Genomic DNA, 25,715 nt, shown 5'->3' on the forward strand with positions numbered 1-25,715 from the left:
CCTATTGTTCACCTAACACCTTTTTTTCACTATTGGTTAGAACCTGTTGTATTCGGCGCACGTGACAACAACTCTGAATACTGTAACAGGGAGAAGTATGTTGGCCCCTCAGAGGGGGGGGGGGGGGGGGGGGGGGGGGGGGGGGTGACTAGTCCTTTTCCGCTGTCATCTAACTCCAGGTGTCACAGAGCATATAAATTAGGGCCGAGCCTACACAATCCTGCAAGTCTGTCACTGATACTCAAAGGACACTCATGTTGAGTGAGTAGTGATTGACAGGTCTGTCAATACTTGAAGCAGGATATCAGCAGGCGGTGAAACAGAACAGACCAGTGGGTTTAGATCCCCCCCAGACCGTTCTGTTGGACGACTGCAGACTGAAGTGGGCAGAACAAGTCAAGATGGATGAGAGCTGACAGAGATGCTGTCCTCCTGTGTGGTGTACATTTTAGGATGTACTCAGCCTCACGTCTCACCCCTTCTTGAGCCAATTGTCAAAAACATACTGAATACATGCAATCACTGTAAGTCACTTAGGATACGTGTCTGCTAAGTGGTGTACAATGACGATTGACTCAAGGAAGGGTAAAGCGTTGGGGGGCTGAGGATGTCCTAGAATGTGCACCGTCCACATGGGGACTGCGGCACTGCAGCTGTTGCTACCTGCAGGCCACGCCCCACTGGGCTGATTCTGCAGCATAATCTGCCTGTGTGATGGATGGGCCTGACACTCTGCAGTCAGGACCACCCAAACAGACAGACACAGGCAGGCCACTGCAATGAGAAGGTACTATGGCAGCTCAGCTCTAAAGGGTTCTCTCCAATTGCACCCTATTCCCTACAGTATTCCCTGCACTGCAATAATTTTAACCATATATAGTGCACTGCTTAACCATATATACAGTATATCACAAAAGTGAGTACACCCCTCACATTTTTGTAAATATTTGAGTATATCTTTTCATGTGACAACACTGAAGAAATTACACTTTGCTACAATGTAAAGTAGTGAGTGTACAGCTTGTATAACAGTGTAAATTTGCTGTCCCCTCAAAATAACTCAACACACAGCCATTAATGTGTAAACCGCTGGCAACAAAAGTGAGTACACCCCTAAGTGAAAATGTCCAAATTGGGATATACTGTATATATATATAAAATCTAATTTTATTGGTCACATACACATGGTTAGCAGATGTTATTGTGAGTGTAGCGAAATGCTTACTATAGTAAAGGGTTGAGATACTGTAGTGAAGGGGAGAGATACTATAGTACAGGGCTGAGATAATATAGTAAAGGGGAGAGATACCTTAGAAAAGGGGAGAGATACTATAGTAAAGGGGAGATATATTAGAGTAAAGAGCTGAGATACTATAGTACAGGGCTGAGATGCCATAGAAAAGGGGAGAGATACTGTAGTAAAGGGGAGAGATACTATAGTAAAGATCTGAGATACTATAGTAAAGGGCTGAGATACTATAGTAAAGGGGAGAGATACTATAGTAAAGGGGAGAGATACTATAGTAAAGGGGAGAGATACTATAGTAAAGGGGAGAGATACTATAGTAAAGGGGAGAGATACTATAGTAAAGGGGAGAGATACTATAGTAAAGGGGAGAGATACTATAGTAAAGATCTGAGATACTATAGTAAAGGGCTGAGATACTGTAGTGATGGGGAGAGATACTAAAGCAAAGGGCTGAGATACTGTAGCAAAGGGGAGAGATACTATAGTAAAGGGCTGAGATAATATAGTCAAGGGCTGAGATACTGTAGCAAAGGGGATAGATACTATAGTAAAGGGGAGAGATACTGTAGTAAAGGGGAGAGATACTGTAGTAAAGGGGAGAGATACTGTAGTAAAGGGGAGAGATACTGTAGTAAAGGGGATAATAATCTAAATAATATAATAGTATATAAATGAAGTATAATAATAGAAAGATATAGTTTAGTAGAGGGAGCATCTAGAGACCTGTGGCTGCCTGCATGTGGTGGTAATTGACCGGGGAAAAACCTTAACATTTGTTCCACGAGTGATGAACAGGGTGGAGATGATTTAGAGGGTGGAGATGATTTAGAGGGTGGAGATGATTTAGAGGGTGGAGAAAATTTAGAGGGTGGAGATGATTTAGAGGGTGGAGATGATTTAGAGGGTGGAGATAATTTAGAGGGTGGAGATGATTTAGAGGGTGGAGATGATTTAGAGATGATTTAGAGGGTGGAGATGATTTAGAGGGTGGAGATGATTTAGAGGGTGGAGAAAATTTAGAGGGTGGAGATGATTTAGAGGGTGGAGATAATTTAGAGGGTGGAGATGATTTAGAGGGTGGAGATGATTTAGAGATGATTTAGAGGGTGGAGATGATTTAGAGGGTGGAGAAAATTTAGAGGGTGGAGATAATTTAGAAGGTGGAGATAATTTAGAGGGTGGAGATGATTTTGAGGGTGGAGAAAATGTAGAAGGTGGAGATGATTTAGAGGGTGGAGATAATTTAGAGGGTGGAGATGATTTAGAGGGTGGAGATGATTTAGAGATGATTTAGAGGGTGGAGATGATTTAGAGGGTGGAGATGATTTAGAGGGTGGAGAAAATTTAGAGGGTGGAGATAATTTAGAAGGTGGAGATAATTTAGAGGGTGGAGATGATTTTGAGGGTGGAGAAAATGTAGAAGGTGGAGATAATGTAGAGTAGATGATTTAATCACTATAGTGATTTCCTCACGACCTCCACATCATAGAAACGTAAGTGAAGCAATGCAGTAAACACATTGTGTGTGCGTGTGTGTGTGTGTCTGTGTGTGTGTGTGTGTGTGTGTGTGTGTGTGTGTGTGTGTGTGTGTGTGTGTGTGTTTGGGCTCGCCCGTGTCCTACATATGTAATAATTGAACATTCCCATTCTTGCTTGGTGTTCTCTTAATCATCAGAGTAGAGAGAAACCTAAAACAAAGCTTTCAAACAGCAATTGGCTCCATCCTGAACAATGACATATTACCATACATTGAGTACAGGGTACACTGAGGAAATGGCAGTTGGTAGTTGCAGAGAGAAGAGTATAAATCTAACTTAAACGTTCTCTTAGTATGCATGCATGTGCGCTTGTGTGTGTGTGTGTGTGCGTGTGCATCCACCTGTTCGTGCATAATTGATTCCCTCACCCCGAAGCATGTGTTGGTTGAATACTTTATAAATTCAACTCAATTTCTTCGTCATTTTTTCTTTCTTCGTTTTCTTCGTCTACATCCCCACAGCATTTTCCACAGCAGCAGTCTTTGAACACAGATAGTGTGACTGACGCACAGATGACCGAGAGCAGAGCCATACCAATGCCCTAAAACAAGAGGAATCATGAAAATAGAAAACAGAATCAGTGTATGCAATAGATCAACAACAGCTTTTTCCTCACGGGTGCTTTTAAGAGGTTTGTTTAAAAACGTTGATATCGGGGGCAGCATTTTCACTTTTGGATGAATTGCGTGGCCATAGTGAACTGCCTCCTACTCTGTCCCAGATGCTAATATATGCATAGTAGTATTACTATTGGATAGAAAACACTCTGAAGTTTCTAAAACTGTTTGAATGATGTCTGTGAGTATAACAGAACTAATAGGGCAGGCAAAAACCTGAGAAAAAATCCAAACAGGAAGTGAGAATTCTGAGGCTGGTCGATGTTAAACTCATCGCCTATTCAATTCCCTGTAATATATGGATCTGTTTCCACTTCCTACGCCTTCCACTAGATGTCAACAGTCGGTAGAACGTTGAATTAAGTTTATACTGTGTTGTGGGGCCGGATGAGAGGGGGATGAGTCAGTGGTCTGGCAGATTGCCAGTTCCTGCTCTCGCGCTTTCCTCATGATATCACATGATGTCGCCTTGCGTTCAATAACTTCTACAGACATGAAGGAATGCTCCGGTTGGAACGTTATTGGATATATATGATAACAACATCCCGATGATTGATTCTCTACTTACTTTGACCAGTTTATTCGACTTGTAATATAACTTTTTGAAGTTTTCGTCCGACGTTTGCCTGCATCTGCGTGAGCATTTGGACACGTGTACTACACATGCTAGCAAAAGTAGCTACTTGGACAAAAGTAATGGACATTATCAAACAAAATATCAATTTATTGTGGAACTAGGATGCCTTGGAGTGCATTCTGATGAAGATAATCAAAGGTAAGGGAATATTTCTGATGTAATTTCGTATTTCTGTTGACTCCAACATGGCGGAGAAATGTTGTTAAATATGAGCGCCGTCTCAGATTATTGCATGGTGTGCTTTTTACGTAAAGTTTTTTTAAAATCTGACACAGCGGTTGCATTAAGAACAAGTGTATCTTTAATTCTATGTAAAAACATGTATCTTTCATCAAAGTTTATGTAATTTGACGTGGCTCTCTGCAATTTCTCCTGATATTTTGGAGGCATTTCTGAACATGGCGCCAATGTAAACCGAGATTTGTGGATATAAATATGCACATTATCGAACAAAACATAAATGTATTCTGTAACATGATGTCCTATGAGTGTCATCTGATGAAGATCATCAAAGGTTAGTGATTAATTTGATCTTTTTGTGACTACTATCTTTTGCTGGGAAAATTACTGTGTTTTTCTGTGGCTATGTACTGAGCTAACATAATTGTTTGGTGTGCTTTCCTAGTAAATCCTTTCTGAAATCAGACACGTTGGCTGGATTCACAACATGTGTAGCTTTCATTTGGTGTCTTTCATGTGTGATTTCATGAAAGATTGATTTTTATAGTAATATATTTGTATTTGGCGCGCTACATTTTTTCTGGCTTTTGGCCAAGTGGGACGCTACCGTCCCACATATCCCAGAGAAGGTAACCTCTCTGGGGTAGGGGGCAGTATTTTGATGTCCGGATGAAAAGCGTGCCCAAAGTAAACTGCCTGTTACTCAGGCCCAGAAGCTAGGATATGCATATAATTGGTAGATTTGGATAGAAAACACTCTAAAGTTTCCAGAACTGTTACAATAATGTAATAACTGATATGGCAGGCGAAAACATGTGGAAAATCCATCCAGGAAGTGGCATTCTTTTGAATTGAGTGTTTTTCCATTGAAAGCCTATCCACCATATAAAAGGATGGGACCTAGATTGCAGTTCCTATGGCTTCCACTAGATGTCAACAGTCTTTAGACATTGTTTCAGGCTTTTATTCTGAAAAATGAGTAAGAATGACAACATTTTCTGAGTGGTCGGTTGAACGAACAAGAGATTTTTGCGCGCACAACCGGGAGCGTGCCACCCGTACTTTTTCCTTTGTATTGAATAGGTCGTGGTCCGGTTGAAATATTATTGATTATAAAGACAATAGAAAAGCTGAGGATTAATAAAAAACATTGTTTTGACATGTTTCGACTAACTTTACCGGTACTATTTGTATCTATTCGTCTGCCTGTTACGTCTACCGTCTTTGAGCCAGTGAATTACTGAATAAAACTGAGTTTTTTGGATATAAAGAGGGACTTTATCGAACAAAACAAACATTTTATTGTGTAACATGGAGTCTTGTGAGTTCAACCATATGAAGATCATCAAAGGTAAGTGATTAATTTTATCGCTATTTCTGACTTTCGTGAGTAATATACTTGCCTGGAAAATGTTTGTATGCTTTTGTAAGCGGGGCGCTGTCCTCAGATAATCGCATGGTATGCTTTTGCTGTAAAGCCTTTTTGAAATCTGACACAGCGTCTGGATTAACAAGAAGTTCATCTTTAAGCCGATGTATAACACCTGTATATTTTATGAATGTTTATTATGAGTATTTCTGTATTTTGAATTTGGCGCTCTGCAATTTCACCTAGAGAGGTTTTAACATTTGGCGGGTTGAATTTGCAGGTAGAATCGTTCTGTCATTTGATTTTGCTGTGCAATTAAAGCATTCTGGGATTGGAAAATACATTTTTGGATTTTTTTATTAATGATATATAGACTACCATACACTACTATACTACTACTATACACTACCATTCAAAAGTTTGGGGTCACTTAGATATTTCCTTGTTTTTGAAAGAAAATATATTTTTTTGTCCATTAAAATAACATCTAATTGATCAGAAATACAGTGTAGACATTGTTAATGTTGTAAATGACTATTGTAGCTGGAAACGGCAGGTTTTTTATGGAATATCTACATCGGCATACAGAGGCTCATTATCAGCAACCCTCACTTTTGTGTTCCAATGGCACGTTTTGTTAGCTAATCCAAGTTTAGCATTTTAAAAGGCTAATTGATCATTAGAAAACCCTTTTGCAATTATGTTAGCACAGCTGAAAACTGTTGTTCTGATTAAAGAAGCAATAAAACTGTCCGCCTTTGGACTAGTTGAGTATCTGGAGCATCAGCGTTTGTAGGTTCGATTACAGGCTCTAAATGGACGGAACAAAGTACTTTCTTCTGAAACTCGTCAGTCTATTTGTGTTCTGAGAAATGAAGACTATTCCACGTGAGAAATTGCCAAGAAACTGAAGATCTCGTACAATGCTACTGTAGGCAGTGTACTACTCCCTTCACAGAACAGCACAAACCGACTCTAACCAGAATAGAAAGAGGAGTGGGAGGCCCCGGTGCACAACTGAGCAAGAGGACAAGTACATTAGTGTCTAGTTTGAGAAACAAATGGCAGATTAATTAAATAGGACCCGCAAAACCCCAGTCTCAACGTCAACAGTGAAGAGGCGACTCCGGGATGCTGGCCTTCAGGCAAAGTTCCTCTGTCCAGGGTTTGTGTTCTTTTGCCCATCTTAATCTTTTATTTTTATTGGCCAGTCTGAGATATGGCTTTTTCTTTGCAACTCTGCCTAGAAGGCCAACATCCCGGAATTGTTTCTTCACTGTTGACGTTGAGACTGGTCTTTGCAATCTCAAAAAGTCTCTTTTACAACACGACGTCACAATCAGAACACAATCAGAACACAATCAGAACCCAATCAGAACACAATCAGAACACAATCAGAACACAACCAGAACGATTGTGAACTATTTCACGCTGAGAAGAATTTTACATGACACCGCTGAACCCCATTCAGCAATATGGTGGGATGATGAGCTTCAGATTCAAATACTTTCAGCTTCATGCGTCATCGGGATGACGTCAGAGCTATCACTATGTACTGGTTTTAACGTCTATGTAGTTTCACACATACCCGTGAGCTACATGAGAAAACGTTGTATAGCTTCAAAACATGGTTAAAACTATAATTTTGATCTCATGTATTGTCAGTCTTTGAATCGATATCTCTGTCTATAAATTTCAGTGATAACATTTCTCCAGCCCCATCCCTCAGCTGTTTACCAAACCAAGTGGTGGGGACCTGGGTGAACTTTTGATTGTTTTTTAATCATAAGGCGTGTAAGTTACATTCTTAAAAAATCAATTGCTATATATCATTAATATAAAAGTTGTCTGGTTTCTCACCTGAGACTGAACAAGGAATTCCCGATGGAGATCCATTTGAGTGGGTACAGCCTCATCTGGCTCACACCATTTCCGAGGAGCATCTTCATTTGCAATGACAAATGTGCCATTCCAGTTTGACTTTGCACAAGCAAAGTACTGGCCATTGAAGAACAGTATGATCAACCACACCAATGGAGGGATGAGGCTTGACAAATACACAAGTGCCCCCTTACACGCTCTCTTACACACTTGTTTACAAGTAGGTCCTTGTACTATTATCATCACCACGAATGCTGTAATGGCAGGAATGATAAAGAATGCAGACGTAAACAGCTTGTTCCATTTAGGATCGCAGGGACACCTATACTCCATCTCCACAATCTTCTCCAAGCCCAGAAGGATGAAGCTACAAACCACATGTGACACAAAAACTTTCTTGACATCTTTCTTGCCATCATTCTTGTCAATTTCTTTCTGCTGCTCTGTTATCTCTGTTTGCAGTCCTGTGCAGCAGCATTTTAAGCACAAGAAAAATGTGAGTGCCGCAAAGATGACCAAGAGCAGAGCCAGACCAATGACCTAAAACAAGAGGAAACAGACAAATGGAAAACAGAATCAGTGCATGCAATACAAAAACTACAGATTTTTAATCAGTGCCAGTGGGGCTTAGTGGGGCCCACCCTATCATACCTCCTTGCCCGTCAAAAAAAACAACAACATTTTTTAGAATTTATTTTGACTAAGACACACACCGACAGAAAAACACATCAATCTCAGATAAATCATCAGAGCAAGCAAAACAGCGCCACTCTGTCTCAGTATATGTAGCCCATGCTGTGTTTGATAAAATGAGTATGGCATGTCAAACTATTTCTGTCCAGACAGCATCAGATACAAGGGCGCTGTTTCACTCATTCAGATGCTTTCTCTGCATGCTTTCTCTGGATGCTTTCTCTGGATGCTTTCTCTGGATGCTTTCTCTGGATGCTTTCTCTGGATGCTTTCTCTGGATGCTTTCTCTGGATGCTTTCTCTTGATGCTTTCTCTGGATGCTTTCTCTGGATGCTTTCTCTGGATGCTTTCTCTGGATGCTTTCTCTGGATGCTTTCTCTGTGAGATAGTTTTAGCCACATGCAATTTGAAGGAAAGTTGGCAGGTGCACAGTGCACTGTTCGGATGCCAAAATTATCACATACTTTTTTTAAGTGATATTGTTTGACAATCAGATGGAAACATAAAGACTGGTTGTGTTCATACCACAGTAAAAGGTAATACATGTTGCAGTTAAATTACCCACACTAGAACCGCTGTCATTTGGACTGCTCATAAATGCACATTTAAAGTTATGTCCCCCTCCGTCCTTGATTTTTCCTAAATAAAACACACTGTTGTTAGAATCTTAAATATCACAAACAGAACTGGAGTTAGAACTAGTTTTAGGAGAGAATGTACTTTTTTGAAAGGTTCTCCCCTGTTGCCCCTCCTTCTTCCGACAGTAGGGCCTGCTCTTCTCCTTCTCCCGATAGTTGAAGGTGCCAAGGTACCATGCCCAGTTGATAATCACTGCAATAATTGCCTCGAAACTGAACCTAAACTATACCGAATTGAACTTCGCACAGCTTATAACAACAGACAAAGTAAATTATTATTAAGTATGATGAAGAGAAAGGGGGAGAATGGGTGAGTTGACGAATGAGGGGAAGCAAACGATGCATAATTATGTAATTACCAATTGTGAATGAAGAACAGGACAGGCATTGTATTGTATTGGTATATTCTAATTATAATCTCAAAATGGTATGTACCCTATATCAGTCCACCAAATCCAAGCAGTTTTATCAGCCTACTTTGAGGACGCAGTGAGAGCAGGTGTAATTTACAATAGCAAGAAGACCAAGACAAATTAATGCACATGTTGCATTAGCATTACTACACAATCTGAATGAAACCAACTCAGACGGTGGGGAAGAAATGAATCATGATGACATCTCTGATGATTATTCTTCTGATTCTGAGCCTCAGCCTGAACCTACACCTCCAAGGCCTAAGCGCAAAAAAACCCAGAACAGTCCGCAATTTGGAAAGTTCCTGCATGTGCAGGAAACCCTCTTTATACCGCTATTGGTCCGTTTTTTGACATACATAAGCGGGACAGGGGAGGCAGGGGCGGGGAGGCAGGGGCGCTGTAATACAGTAGGCGGCGGCAATGCAACATAACATTGGATGCTAGTTTAATAGCTAGCACACAGTGTTGCAATAAAATGCAAATTAATTTCTTAAAAATCATACAATGTGATTTTCTGGATTTTTGTTTTAGATTCCACCTCTCACAGTTGAAGTGTACCTATGATAAAAAATTAAAGACCTTTACATGCTTTGTTAGTAGGAAAACCTGCAAAATTGTCCGTGTATCAAATACTTGTTCTCCCCACTGTATATGATGAACAGGCGGGTGGTGGGACACAATGCAGATAGCCTGGTTAGCCAATGTGCGGGGGCACTGGTTGGTCGGGCCAATTGAGGTAGTATGTACATGAATATATAGTTAAAGTGACAATGCATATATGATAAACAAAGAGTAGCAGCACGTAAAAAAGATTGGTTGGGGGGGGGGGACACAATGCAAATAGTCCGGATAACCATTTGGTTAGCTGTTCAGGAGTCTTATGGCTTGGGGGTAAAAACTGTTGAGACAGAGGGGTGCTGTTTTGTTTGCTCTGATACTTTCTCCAGTGAGATACGTTCAGCCTCTTGAGAATTGAAGGACATTAATGAAACACAGAGAGACGAAAGATACGTTTTTTTCGTTTTTCTTGGTAACTATTTTGGAAAAGCATGGCTTCCCATGAATACTGGCTGTATTATTATTTTTTTGGACAAGAGCTGGGCAATACGGACAAATACCCATCCGCCAGGCTCTGGAGAGGAAACCCGCGCCAGCTACCTGCCCTCCTTAGCGTATGTATGTTCCCTCGGAGGTAAGGGATGAGTTGACCTGTGCGCACACATCCTTCACCACTGGACACACAGATATCACCCGCACCATTCACTCCATCTCTGAGAAATACTGGTGGCCCACCTTGGCTCAGGATGTGGCCCACTATGTCAACTCATGTTCAGTATGTGCCCAAACTAAATCTACCCGGCACGCTCCACCAGGGAAAGTCTTTCCCCTTCACACTGCACACTGCCCTAACACATCTGGACAAGAGGAATACCTATGTGAGAATGCTGTTCATCGAATACAGCTCAGCATTTAACACCATAATACCCTCCAAACTCATCATTAAGCTTGAGACCCTGGGTCCCGACCCCGCCCTGTGCACCGCCTGGTACGGCAACTGCTCCACCCACAACCATAAGCCAGTCCTTGAATCGATATCTCTGTCTGTAAATTTCAGTGATAACATTTCTCCAGCCCCATCCCTCAGCTGTTTACCAAACCAAGTGGTGGGGACCGGGGTGAACTCTTTATTGCTTTTTTAATCACAAGGCATTTAAGTTCTATTCTTCAAAAAGCTACACATCATTAATGTAATATATTGGTCTGGTTTCTCACCTGAGACAGAACAAGGAATTCCCGATGGAGATCCATTTGAGTGGGTACAGCCTCATCTGGCTCACACCATTTCCGAGGAGCATCTTCCTTAGAAATGACAAATGTGCCATTCCAGTTTGACTTTACACAAGCAAAGTACTGGCCATCGAAGAACAGTATGACCAACCACACCAATGGAGGGATGAGGCTTGAGAAATACACAAGTGCCCCCTTACACACTTTGTTACACCCAGGTCCTAGTATTTTTAGCATCATCATGAATGCTGTAATGGCAGGAAGGATAAAGAATGTAGACGTAAACAGCCAATTCCATTTAGGATCGCAGGGACACCTAAACTCCATCTCCACAATCTTCTCCAAGCCCAGAAGGATGCAGATACAACCCACATTTGACACAACATGTTTCTTCAGTAGTTTCAACCATGGTTTTGGCACATCCATCCTAAATGCAACACAAACATATACACGTTTGGTTGAGAAATCTGATAGAAGGTGCACATTTGTGAGAATGTGTTCACAGAATAATTTTGTGTTTAAAGGATTGCTCTGTGAGCAGAGTCTTATCAGGCTACATCAAAATAAAAATGCCCTGGACTCACCTGTCTGTTTTAGAATGAGGCAAAATGACAATGACAATTTCCCTTTACAGTAGCTCCTGTATAGATGCCAAAAGAAGACAACCCATGAGACGTCTCTTACTCGCAACTCCCCACAGAACTATAGGAAATAGCTTGTGGTTAGTATCTGAGAACCAAGAAGCTGCATGATCGGAGAGACACACAGAGGATCTGTTACCAATTGCATCAGACTAGTTAAGACTGGTCATATAGTGCCACACTGTTAGAAAAAAAGGTTCCAAAGGGTTATTTGTCTGTCCCTGTAGGAGAACTCTTTTGGTTCCAGGTAGAACCCTTTTGGTTCCAAGTAGAACCCTTTGTGGTTCTATGTAGAGCCCTTTGTGGAAAGGGTTATACATGGAACCCAAAAGGGTTTTACTTGGAACCCAAAAGGGTTTTACTTGGAACCCAAAAGGGGTTTACTTGGAACCAAAAGGGTTATATAAAGGGTTTTCCTATGAGGATAGCCAGAGAACACTTTTAGGTTCTAAGAGTGTAGTCTGCAAAGTTAGCCTGCCTATCCACAGGTTAACCTGCCTATCCACAGGTTAGCCTGCCTATCCGCAGGTTAGCCTGCCTATCCACAGGTTAGCCTGCCTATCCACAGGTTAGCCTGCCTATCCACAGGTTAGCCTGCCTATCCACAGGTTACATTTGCAGCACCCCTTTCCTGCAGTCAAATGACCAAATCGCCCTCTAATGGCTTCATGGGTGTATTTATATTAATATTTTTCATAATTTAATAATTTATAAATTCAACAATATTCTAAACTACCGGGAAAATTCAGGTGTTTCTATGTTATATTTCAGTCTTCTGTGATGTTTTTACTGTGCGTATAATATTGGGATGCAAACTCAAAATTGAATACATTTCAACTGTGTATCTGACATAACCATGTGTGTGAGGTATATACTTTTGTTTCAAAGTCGATTTGAGCACTCTGTGTGACCCTGATTTAGCCCATTGCAGTAAGAGTACAAGACCTACAGTATTCAGTTAGTTGTTTCGTTGTGTTTGTTGTGTGCATTTCGCTACACCAAGCAATAACATCTGCTAAATTTATGTATGTGACCAATAAACATTTAATTTGATTGGATGCTTTTTAGGATTTATTTGAATTAAAAAGTGATTTTTATTAAAAGTTAAAGTATTTATTTTATTTGAACTTTACCGAATTGGTTTGGATTTACTTATTAAACATTTAAGTAGAATAAACTTTTGAACGTTTGATCTATAGCCTGAAATGTTTCTGGATGAATTAATGATCACAGAGATAGTTATAGATGTTACTGAAACCTTATAAATTCTAGTGGAAGGTGTAGGTGAGGGAAGATTTATACTGTTCATTTGCCTTAAGGATTTATATATATTTTTTTAAATGGATGTAAGTGGAATCGTTAACTACAGGAATTGAAAGATCCTGTGAAAATGAAATGCCTTGGGCAATAAGCGTTTTCCGGCTCTTAAGAACGAGGAAGCCTCTGTGATCTCTCCTTGGGAGAGATGTTACCTTCTGACCATGTTAGTGGAACAGCTGGAAGATGAGGAAGCTAAGGGGTCGCTGTGATCTCTCCTTGGGAGAGGTGTTACCTTCTGACCATGTTAGTGCAACAGCTGGAAGATGAGGAAGCTAAGGGGTCGCTGTGATCTCTCCTTGGGAGAGGAGTTACCTTCTGACCATGTTGGTGGAACAGCTGGAAGATGAGGAAGCGAAGGGGTCGCTTTGATCTCTCCTTGGGAGAGGTGTTACCTTTTGACCATGTTGGTGCAACAGTGGGAAGATGGACAGAAGAAGAGAAAGGCTGCGTGGGAACCATCATCATCTGCATGTTTTACGACACCATTTTTGTAAAAAAGAAATTCTGTAACTCTGCTAAGGCTGATGAAGAGAACAGAGGTGTGATGGAGAGATGTAGTTAAATATCTTCCTGTTGATGTCAGCTACACAGCTTCCTGAGTTTGACTTTAACATTTGCTTCGGGCAACAAAAGAAGCATCTACAAAAGAGAACCATCTAAAATGTTGAAGCAGTTTTAAGTCAAAACTGTAACTCAGCCATTCACTCCCTCCTTGGTAAGCTACCCCAGTGTATATTTGACCTTGTGTTGTAGGTTATTGTCCTGCTGAAAGGTGAGTTCATCTCCCAGTCTCTGGTGTAATGCAGACTGAACCAGGTTTTCCTCTAGGATTTTGCCTGTGCTTAGCTCCATCCCATTTCTTTTTGTCCTGAAAAACTCCCCAGTACTTGCTGATGTCAAGCATACCCATATCATTATGCAGCCACCACCATGCTTGAAAATAAGAAACCAATTACTCAGCATGATTCTGCATCAACGTAGGGATGGTGCTAGGTTTTCTCCAGATGTGACACTTGGTATTCAGGCCAAATAGTTCAATCTTGGTTTCATCAGACCAGAGAATCTTGTTTCTCATGGTCTGAGAGTCTTTAAGGGCCTTTTGGCAAACTCCAAGCGGGCTGTCATGTGCCTTCCATCTGGCCACTTTACCATTAAGGCCTGATTGGTGGAGTGCTGCAGAGATGGTTGTCCTTCTGAAAGGTTCTCCTACCTCCACAGAGGAACTCTAGAGCTCTGTCAGAGTGACCATCGGGTTCTTGATCACATCCCTGACCAAGGTCCTTCTCCCCCGATTGCTCAGTTTGGCTGCCAGCTCTAGGAAGAGTCTATAACTTCTTCCATTTAAGAATGATGGAGGCCACTGTGTTCTTGGGGACCTTCAATGCTGCAGAAATGTTTTGGTACCCTTCCCCAGATCTGTGCCTCAACACAATCCTGTTTTGGAGTTCTATGGACAAATCCTTCAACCTCATGGCTTGGTTTTTGCTCTGACATGCACTGTGGGACCTTATATAGGTAGGTGTGTGGCTTTCTAAATCATGTCCAGTCAATTGAATTTACCACAGGTGGACTCTAATCAAGTTGTAGAAACATCTCAAGGATGATCAATGGAAACAGAATGTACCTGATCTCAATTTCAAGTCTCATAGTAAAGGATCTGAGTACTTACATAAATAAGGTATTTTTGTTTCATATTTTAAATACTTTCTTAGAAATAAATTTCTAAAAACATGTTCTTGCTTTGTCATTATGGGGTATTGTGTGTAGATTGCTGAGGAAAAACATTGATTTAATCCATAATGTGGACAAAGTCAAGGGGTCTGAATACTTTCCAAAGGCACTGTATCTCAGCACAAAGGCCAGTAAATTATTTGTGGTTAGTGAGTGTCTGTGAGTTACAAGAAGCTGTTACCATTTAATGAAACTAGTTAAAGGGATAGTTCACCCAAATTACAAAATGACATTTGTTTCCTTACCCTGTATGCAGTCTATAGACAAGTTATAACAGCAATCCATGCTTTGGTTTTATTTACCTGGCCACTGTTTCACAAATGCAAACTTTTAGCATTCGTGGTACAAATCCAATGCAAGTGAAGAGTATCGATATGACCTTTTCTTGACATCATGTTCAAATTATTCATCAGTAATTTCGGGTTAACTTTCCCTTTAAAACAGGTCTATAGTACTAGACTGCAAATGTATCCTTCCAATGGAAACATTTACATTAACAACTATGTTACATTAGTTGTTTCCTTGTGTTGCTTTTAAATTATTATTTTTATTTTTAGCTTTTTATGATTTATTTAGATGAAATTGGGGATTAATTAAATGTTTAAGTAGAAAAAACTTTTGAATGTTCGATCTATAGCCTGACATGCTTATGGGTTACTTTATGATCCTCAGAGGACAACAACAGATATACTTCACATGTAATTGAAGCCTCAGAAATCCATGTGAAAGGTGTAGGGAAGATTTATACTGTTAACTTGCTGAAATGGTTTATATTGAAAAGTAGATAGATGTAGATGGAATTTTTAACTACAGGAATGGAAAGAACCTGTGAAATTGAAATGCCTTGGGCAAAAAGGGTTTCCTGCTCTCAGGAATGAGGAAGCTAATGAGGAAGCTAAGGGGTCGCTGTGATCTCTCCTTGGGAGAGATGTTACCTTCTGATCATGTTGGTGCAACAGCTGGAAGATGAGGAAGCTAAGGGGTCGCTGTGATCTCTCCATGGGAGAGATGTTACCTTCTGACCATGTTGGTGGAACAGCTGGAAGATGAGGAAGCTAAGGGGTCGCTGTGATCTCTCCATGGGAGAGGTGTTACCTTCTGACCATGTTGGTGGAACAGCTGGAAGATGAGGAAGCTAATGAGGAAGCTAAGGGGTCGCTGTGATCTCTCCATGGGAGAGATGTTACCTTCTGATCATGTTGGTGGAACAGCTGGAAGATGAGGAAGCTAATGAGGAAGCTAAGGGGTCGCTGTGATCTCTCCTTGTGAGAGATGTTACCTTCTGATCATGTTGGTGGAACAGCTGGAAGATGAGGAAGCTAAGGAGACGCTGTGATCTCTCCTTGGGAGAGATGTTACATTCTGACCATGTTGGTGGAACAGCTGGAAGATGAGGAAGCTAATGAGGAAGCTAAGGGGTCGCTGTGATCTCTCCTTGGAGAGATGTTATATTCTGACCATGTTGGTGGAACAGCTGGAAGATGGACAGAAGAAGAGAAAGGCTGCGTGGGAACCATCATCATCTGCATGTTTTGCTACACCCTTATTCCTGTAACTCTGCTAAGGCAAATGAACAAAACAGAGGTGAGAATGTGAGATGTGCCTAAACAGCTTCCTGTTGATGCCAGCTACACAGCTTCCTGTTGATGCCAGCTACACAGCTTCCTGTTGATGCCAGCTACACAGCTTCCTGTTGATGCCAGCTACACAGCTTCCTGTTGATGCCAGCTACACAGCTTCCTGTTGATGCCAGCTACACAGCTTCCTGTTGATGCCAGCTACACAGCTTCCCGGGCTTAACTTAAAAGCTTGCTTTTTGGCAGGCTCACCACAAAACATTCTGCAAAAGAGAAACGTATACAGATTGACACAGTCATATCATACTGTATTGAAAGTACATCCTGTTATTCAACCAGCACCTTGAAAAATATACACAGCTGTACTGTATACAAGGCCTCTACTTCTGCACAGCCGTATACAGAAGTCTGAAGTCATTCATTTTGAAATGCACATTATCGTGAGTAGTATATCCCCCAAATGTATATTTATTGGTCAGTAATCTCTATTATTTGGCTCTAACTCTCCTTAGCTCTGTTGGAGACACTAACTCCCTGTAACCATGTTGGAGACCCTAACTATCCATAGCCATGTTGGAGACCTGAACTCTCCCTATCCATGTTGGAGGCCATAACTCTCCCTATCCATGTTGGAGACCTGAACTCTCCCAGACCTTTTGGAGACCCTAACTCCCCCCAGCCCTGTTGGAGACCCTAACTATCCATAGCCATGTTGGAGACCTGAACTCTCCCTATCCATGTTGGAGACCTGAACTCTCCCTAGCCATGTTGGAGACCTGAACTCTCCCTAGCCATGTTGGAGACCCTAACTCTCCCTAACCATGTTGGATGTTTTCACTCCTCCTAGCCATGTTGAAGACCTGAACTCTCCCTAGCCACATTGGAGACCCTAACTCTCCCTAGCCGAGTTGGATTCCCTAACTCTCCCTAGTCCTGTTGGAGACCCTAACTCCCCCCAGCCCTGTTGGAGACCCTAACTCTCCCTAGCCATGTTGGAGACCCTAACTCTCCCAATCCATGTTGGAGACCTGAACTCTCCCTAGCCCTGTTGGAGACCCTAACTCCCCCCAGCCCTGTTGGAGACCCTAACTATCCATAGCCATGTTGGAGACCTGAACTCTCCCTATCCATGTTGGAGACCTGAACTCTCCCTAGCCATGTTGGAGACCTGAACTCTCCCTAGCCATGTTGGAGACCTGAACTCTCCCTATCCATGTTGGAGACCTGAACTCTCCCTAGCCATGTTGGAGACCTGAACTCTCCCTAGCCATGTTGGAGACCTGAACTCTCCCTAGCCATGTTGGAGGCCCTAACTCTCCCTCGCTATGTTGGAGACCCTAATTCTGCCAAGCACTGTTGGAGGTTTTAACCTGTTGGGGCTAGGGGGCAGTATTTGTCGTCCGGATGAAAAGCAAGCCCAAAGTAAACTGCCTGTTACTCAGGCCCAGAAGCTAGGATATGCATATACATGGTAGATTTGGATAGAAACCACTCTAAAGTTTCTAAAACTGTTAGAATAATATCTGCAAGTATTACAGAACTTATCTGGCAGGCAAAACCCAGAGGACAAAACATCCAGGTCACTGTGTTTTCAATTCCATTTCTATGGGAAACTGTATTTATGAGGAACCTGGTTGCAGTTCTTATGGCTTCCACTAGATGTCAACAGTCTTTAGAAATAAGTTGATGTTTTTCTTTAGAGAAATTAAGTACGGCTGTTCTCTGTGAGTGTCAAGCCAAGTGGACTCTGTTTTTTGCGTGCGACCTGGAGCTTGCTCCACGTTGTTTTTATCCGCTATTGAACACAGTATATTCCGTCTTAAATTTGATCGATTATTTACGTTTTAGGATACCTAAGGATGGATTAGGAAAGTTGTTTGAAATGTTTGGACCAAGTTTACAGGTAACTTATTAGATACTTTGTAGTCATGTTGGGCAAGTTGGAACCGGTGTATTTTCTGAATTAAACTCGCCAAATAAATGGACATTTTGGGGATATAAAGAAGGAATTTATCGAACAAAAGGACCATTTGTGATGTTTCTGGGACATTTTGGAGTGCCACCAGAAAAAGATCTTCACAGGTAAGGCATGAATTATATAGTTATTTCTGACTTTCGTGTCGCACCTCCCTGGTTGAAAAATGTTTGTCATGCATTTGTATGATGGGGCGCTGTCCTCAGATAATTGCATGGTTTGCTTTCGCCGTGAAGCCTTTTTAAAATCTGACACGGCGGCTGGATTAACAAGAAGTTAAGCTTTATTTTATGTATTGCACTTTTATGAAAGTCAAATATTTCTAATAATCTAATTTGAATTTCGAGCTCTGCAATTTCACCGGATGTTGTCGAGACGTCCCGCTAGCGGACCCTAACCCTCCCTTGCATTGTTGGAGACCCTACCTCCCCCTATCCCTGTTGGGGACACTAACTCTCCCTAGCACTGTTGGAGGTTCTAACTCTCCCTAGCCAATTTGGAGCCTCTAACTCTCCATATCCCTGTTGGAGACCCTAACTCCACCTAGCCCTGTTGGAGGCCCTATCTCTCCATAGCCCTGTTGGAGACCCTACGTTGTACTGTCACGTTCTGACCTTAGTTCCCTTGTTTTGTCTTTGTTTAGTTGGTCAGGGCATGAGTTGGGGTGGGCAGTTTATGTTTGTTTTTCTATGTTCTGTTTCTGTGTTCGGACAAGTATGGTTCTCCATCAGAGGCAGGTGTTGTTAGTTGTCTCTGATTGAGAATCATACTTAGGCAGCCTTTTTCCACCTGTGTTTTGTGGGTGTTTGTCTTCCGTGTCAGTGTTTGTCGCCACACGGGACTTTTGTTTATTCACGTTATTTTGTTTTGTTCCAGTGTTCATAATGTTTCATCAAAAAACAACAGGACACTTACCACGCTGCGTTTTGGTCCTCCGATCCTTCTCGCTACTCCTCCTCAGAAGAGGAGGACGAGATTCGTTACACTATTCTGACGCTTAGCTTGTTTGATTGCCTTGTGGAGGGAATAGCTAAACTGTCTGTATTTGGTCATGTTTCCAGTCACCTTGCCTTGGTTAAAATCAGTGGTTCGCGCTTTCAGTTTCGCGTAAATGCTTCCATCAATCGACGGTTTCTGGTTGGGGAATGTTTTAATAGTTGCTGTGGGTACGACATTGCCAATGCACTTGCTAATGAACTCGCTCACCGAATCAGCGTATTGTTGTTGTTTGACGCAATGCGGAACATATCCCAATCCATGTGATCGAAGCAATCTTGAAGTGTGGAATCAGATTGGTTGGACCAGTGTGGAACAGACCTGAGAGCGGGAGCTTCCTGTTTTAGTTTCTGTCTATAGGCTGGAAGCAACAAAATGTAGTCGTGGTCAGCTTTTTCGAAAGGAGGGCGGGGGAGGGCCTTATATGCGTTGCGGAAGTTAGAATAACAATGATCCAAGGTTTTACCAGCCCTGGTAGCACAATTGATATGCTGATAGAATTTAGGGAGTCTTGTTTTCAGATTAGCCTTCTTAAAATCCCCGGCTACAATGAATGCAGCCTCAGGATATGTGGTTTCCAGTTTACATAGAGTCAAGTAAAGTTTGTTCAGGGCCATCGATGTGTTTGCCTGGGGGGGAATGTATGCGGCTATGATTATAATCGAAGAGATTTCTCATGGTAGATCATGCGGTCAACATTCGATTGTGAGGAATTCTAAGTCAGGTGAACAGAAGGACTTGAGTTCCTCTATGTTGTTATGAACACACCACGTTTCATTAATCATACGTTTCTTACCAGAAAGATGTTTGTTTCTGTCGGCGCGATGCTCGAAGAAACCAGCTAGCTGTACCGACTCCGACAGCTTCTCTCGAGTGAGCCATGTTTCCGTGAAGCAAAGAACGTTACAGTCTCTGATGTCTCTCTGGAATGCTACCCTTGCTCGGATTTCATCAACCTTGTTGTCAAGAGACTGGACATTGGCGAGTAGTATGCTCGGGAGCGGTGCGTGATGTGCCCGTCTCCGGAGCCTGACCAGAAGACCGCTTTGTGTGCTCCTTTTATGGCGTTGTTGTGTTGTTTTGCAGGCTGGGATCCGATCCATTGTCCCGGGTGGTGGGCAGAACACAGGATCCGCTTCGGGAAAGTCGTATTTCTGGTCGTAATGATGGTGAGTTGACGTTGCTCTTATATCCAGTCGTTCCTCCCGCCTGTATGTAATAAAACCTAAGATTACCAGGGGTACCAATGTAATAAATAACACGTAAAAAAAACCAAAATACTGCATAGTTTCCTAGAAACGCGACGCGAGGTTGCCATGTCTGTCGGCGCCGGAAGTCCAACTTTAGCACACTATGTAGCACACACTCTCCTCTGGGTTGGCCTTAGCCCTGAGACACCCCTCCTTATGAGTCCTACCAATGCACTCAGTATCTATAGTTGGGTCTCAGGTTAGGTTTCTTTATACCAAAGTTAAATGTTTATTCACGGGAACGTTCTGACGTGGTCCTCTGTCTGTTTTCATGTCTATCAGTATCTTACAAATCCTGATATAACAGACTGAGGGTAACATAACTGAATTGGTAAATGAACAGGAGTATAGAATTCTCCTGACAATTTCAGAAACCGAGATTAAAACGACTTGCACTTGTATGAGTCTTTGATGAAACGGGGTTTCAGAACAATAAAGCAAGTTTATTCAAAGTTCCAGAAACATTCATAAAAATCCAGATCAATCAATCAATCACAAATCAATTTCACCAATCAATGACAGGCAAACATCAACAGCAAATTAAACTGATAGACCGCTGTAGCGCCCTTAACTAAACCCTTATTGGGATGCCAATACAATATTTTTTGACTATTACAATTTTAGGTGAAGCACAATATTTAATAAAAAGAAAAAACGATTTCACACCTTCTACAACTTTATAAACAGTTTTTTCAGGATGATCAGTCCCTTCAATAGCATCTGAATACTTGAACAGCTACTTTAACACACTGCTATCAATGAGGTAACCTTAAGGATTGTCACTTTAACTGAGTGTAATGAAAATCTAAATATGAGTATAATAAAAATCTAAATAAGAGTATAATAATACTCAAAATATATTTTAATTAAGCTAAAAAGCTACAGCAAAAATCTTCTTCCAGCAGTCGACAGGTTGTTGTAGCTCAAAGAGAGTGAATTCTCCCTTCTCCAAAATCATGCCTCTTTTATACCCTCCATTTTTATTTCTGCTAACTCACTGTGGCTAACTCACTGTGGCTAACTCACTGTGGCTAACACACTGTGGCTAACACACTGTGGCTAACTCACTGTGGCTAACACACTGTGGCTAACTCACTGTGGCTAACACACTGTGGCTAACACACTGTGGCTAACACACTGTGGCTAACACACTGTAGCTAACTCACTGTGGCTAACACACTGTGGCTAACTCACTGTGGCTAACGCACTGTGGCTAACACACTGTGGCTAACACCTACCCCAATGATGCATCCAGTGTTTAACACCTAATGTGGCCAACATTCAAAAAGGTGTTTTTTTCATCCCCCTTAACTCCCACCCTTTTCTCACCTAACCGGTCTCCCTAACCGATTTAGGGATTTCCAAATCCAACTAACTCCCTTAACATACTTAATTACCTTTAACTTTTAAAACAGTACTTTTTAATCATCAACCTTCCCTTACTCCACTCAATTCTAATCTTACTCCAACCAAACGTATTACCCCCCCCCCCCCCCCCATTTACATCTTAAACATCCACCAACGTAAACATTTCAACATTACAACATTTCCTCATTACAACATTTCATTATCAACCTCCTATGGACCCGAAGGTCTAAGGTTCCTCTAAGCTTAACAAATATAGTCTATATGCATCGTACCTTAAAGCAAACAACATTATAACATTTCATTATTACCCTCCAATGGGCCCCTAAGGTCTTGTTCCTCTAAGCTTAACAAATATAGTCTATACGCATCGTACCTTAAAGCAAACAACATTATAACATTTCATTATTACCCTCCAATGGGCCCCTAAGGTCTTGTTCCTCTAAGCTTAACAAATATAGTCTATACGCATCGTACCTTAAAGCAAACAACATTATAACATTTCATTATTACCCTCCAATGGGCCCCTAAGGTCTTGTTCCTCTAAGCTTAACAAATATAGTCTATACGCATCGTACCTTAAAGCAAACAACATTATAACATTTCATTATTACCCTCCAATGGGCCCCTAAGGTCTTGTTCCTCTAAGCTTAACAAATATAGTCTATACGCATCGTACCTTAAAGCAAACAACATTATAACATTTCATTATTACCCTCCAATGGGCCCCTAAGGTCTTGTTCCTCTAAGCTTAACAAATATAGTCTATACGCATCGTACCTTAAAGCAAACAACATTATAACATTTCATTATTACCCTCCAATGGGCCCCTAAGGTCTTGTTCCTCTAAGCTTAACAAATATAGTCTATATGCATCGTACCTTAAAGCAAACAACATTATAACATTTCATTATTACCCTCCAATGGGCCCCTAAGGTCTTGTTCCTCTAAGCTTAACAAATATAGTCTATACGCATCGTACCTTAAAGCAAACAACATTATAACATTTCATTATTACCCTCCAATGGGCCCCTAAGGTCTTGTTCCTCTAAGCTTAACAAATATAGTCTATATGCATCGTACCTTAAAGCAAACAACATTATAACATTTCATTATTACCCTCCAATGGGCCCCTAAGGTCTTGTTCCTCTAAGCTTAACAAATATAGTCTATACGCATCGTACCTTAAAGCAAACAACATTATAACATTTCATTATTACCCTCCAATGGGCCCCTAAGGTCTTGTTCCTCTAAGCTAAACATTATAAAACTGTTAACAATTTACTGCATTCCTCTAATGACCCTTGAATATCTTCCATAGTATATTACCCCCTGTTTCCAACCTTTAACATTTAGCATATTTAACCTTTAATCGTTCAGTTTTACAAATTCCACTCCCAATAATTTCTTATTTTCTTTAATCAATGCCAATTCCCTCTAAATGTTCATTCTTCTTTGTGCTCTGCGTGTGAAAGTGAAACTTCTTCATGAGTGTGCGTGGGCATATGGAAGTTGTGTCTCTACAATGTCACAGAGAGCTGAGGCTTAAGCTACTACTCTTGTCAGTAGCTTTCATTGATTGCAAAGGAAGCAGGGCTAGGCTTCATCTGCGTGAGAAAACGCTCCTTAATCTCCACACTCATAAATCCAAAGTTTTAAATTGGTTACTTATTGATTGTGTAGAAAAGAAAAAAAGAAACATACCATTTTTACAAATGTTATTCATACAGTAATTTAATGCCCATTGCTCAATTTCTGGTCCTGGGTACCATCTCAACTGCTTCTTCAACAGCAGGTAGCCTAGTGGTTAGAGTGTTGGACTAGTAACCGAAAGGTTGCAAGATCAAATCCCTGAGCTGACAAGGTCCTGTCGTTCTGCCCCTGAACCAGGCAGTCAACCCACTTTTCCTAGGCCATCAATGAAAATAAGAATTTGTTCTTCACTGACTTGCTAAGTTAAATAAAGGTAAAATAAAAATGAATTATACGGTAGACGCTAAGAGGGATCCTTGGTACAACTAAAGCCTAACCTGAATCCTTTTTAACTTGTCAGACTCCTGAAGCAAAGCATCTGCTTCTCCTAATGCTTCTGATGCTCCTCCTCCTGTTTCTCCTAATGCTTCTGATGCTCCTACTCCTGTTTCTCCTAATGCTTCTGATGCTCCTCCTCCTGTTTCTCCTAATGCTTCTGATCCTCCTCCTGTTTCTCCTAATGCTTCTGATGCTCCTCCTCCTGTTTCTCCTAATGCTTCTGATGCTCCTCCTCCTGTTTCTCCTAATGCTTCTGATCCTCCTCCTGTTTCTCCTAATGCTTTTGATACTCCTCCTCCTGTTTCTCCTAATGCTTCTGATGCTCCTCCTCCTGTTTCTCCTAATGCTTCTGATCCTCCTCCTGTTTCTCCTAATGCTTCTGATACTACTCCTCCTGATTCTCCTAATGCTTCTGATGCTCCTCCTCCTGTTTCTCCGAATGCTTCTGATGCTCCTCCTTCTGCTCCTGTTGCGTCTGATGCCTGTCCTGCTTCTGCTGCTTGTCCTGCTTCTGCTGTTTCTCCTCCTGCTGCTCCTCCTGCTGCTGCTCCTCCTGCTGCTGCTCCTCCTCGTCCGCCTCCTCCAACTTCTGATGCCTGTCCTGCTTCTGCTGCTCCTCCTCCTGCGGCTTCTCCTCCTGTGGCTGCTCCTCCTGCTTCTGCTCCTCCTGCTGCTGCTCCTGCTGCTCCTCCTCCTGCTTCTCCTCCTACTGCTGCTGCTCCTCCTCCTGCTCCTCCTCCTGCGGCTTCTCCTCCTGTGGCTGCTCCTCCTGCTGCTGCTCCTCCTGCTGCTGCTCCTCCTGCTGCTGCTCCTCCTACTGCTGCTCCTGCTGCTGCTCCTCCTGCTGCTTCTGCTCCTGCTGCTCCTGCTGCTCCTCCTCCTGCTTCTCCTCCTACTGCTGCTGCTCCTCCTCCTGCTGCTCCTCCTCCTGCTGCTCCTCCTCCTGCTGCTCCTCCTCCTGCTGCTCCTCCTTCTGCTGCTGCTGCTTGTTCTGCTCCTCTGCAGGAGTCGATGAAGCCTTTGCATAGGAATCCTATGACTATCACTCCTACGGCCGAGATAATAGCCATAGCAATGATCTAAAACCAGAGGAATCATGAAAATAGAAAACAGAATCAGTTTATGCAATACAACAACAAGAGGTTTGTTTCAATGCAAAAAAACAATCTCATGAAAGAACAATTCCACCTCCCAGATGTTAAATGGGCAAACTGGGATTGGAACATCAATTTTTGGATTTAAATGAATCATTTAAAGAAATGTATTATTGAAGAATACAACTTAGAAACGCCTCATGAGTTTAATTCAACTGTCCTACCCCATCAGAACCAAAACCATACACCTTTTTTTTTACTACATTGTTTGTAAATAATGTCATTTTAAATCAAACATCTTCAAAACATGGATCAAATTATAATCATGTATCTTATGGACAAGCAGTCTTTGTATCTCTATCTCTGTCTATGAATTTGAGAATGGTTCCACTTCCTGTTTACCAAATCAGGTGGTGGGACTGGGGGGACCGCTTTGTGTTTTTTTGAATCCCGGATTGAAATAAACTCATAAGGCATTATATAAGTTATTTTCTTCAAAAATCAATTGCTTAATATCATGAATGTAAAAGATTGGTCTGTTTTCTCACCTGAGATTTGAGTTTCTGATAATGGAAATTCTGATTGTTCTCATTCTCTTCTTGCGTACACATTTTCTTAGGAGACTGTTCATTAAGAATGACACCTGTTTCATTCCAGTTTGTCATTACACAAGCAAAGTACCTGCCATCGAAGAACAGTATGATCGACCACATCAAGGGAGGGATGAGA

This window comes from Oncorhynchus clarkii, chromosome 2 (assembly GCF_045791955.1).
Source record: "Oncorhynchus clarkii lewisi isolate Uvic-CL-2024 chromosome 2, UVic_Ocla_1.0, whole genome shotgun sequence".
Taxonomy (NCBI): Eukaryota; Metazoa; Chordata; class Actinopteri; order Salmoniformes; family Salmonidae; genus Oncorhynchus; species Oncorhynchus clarkii.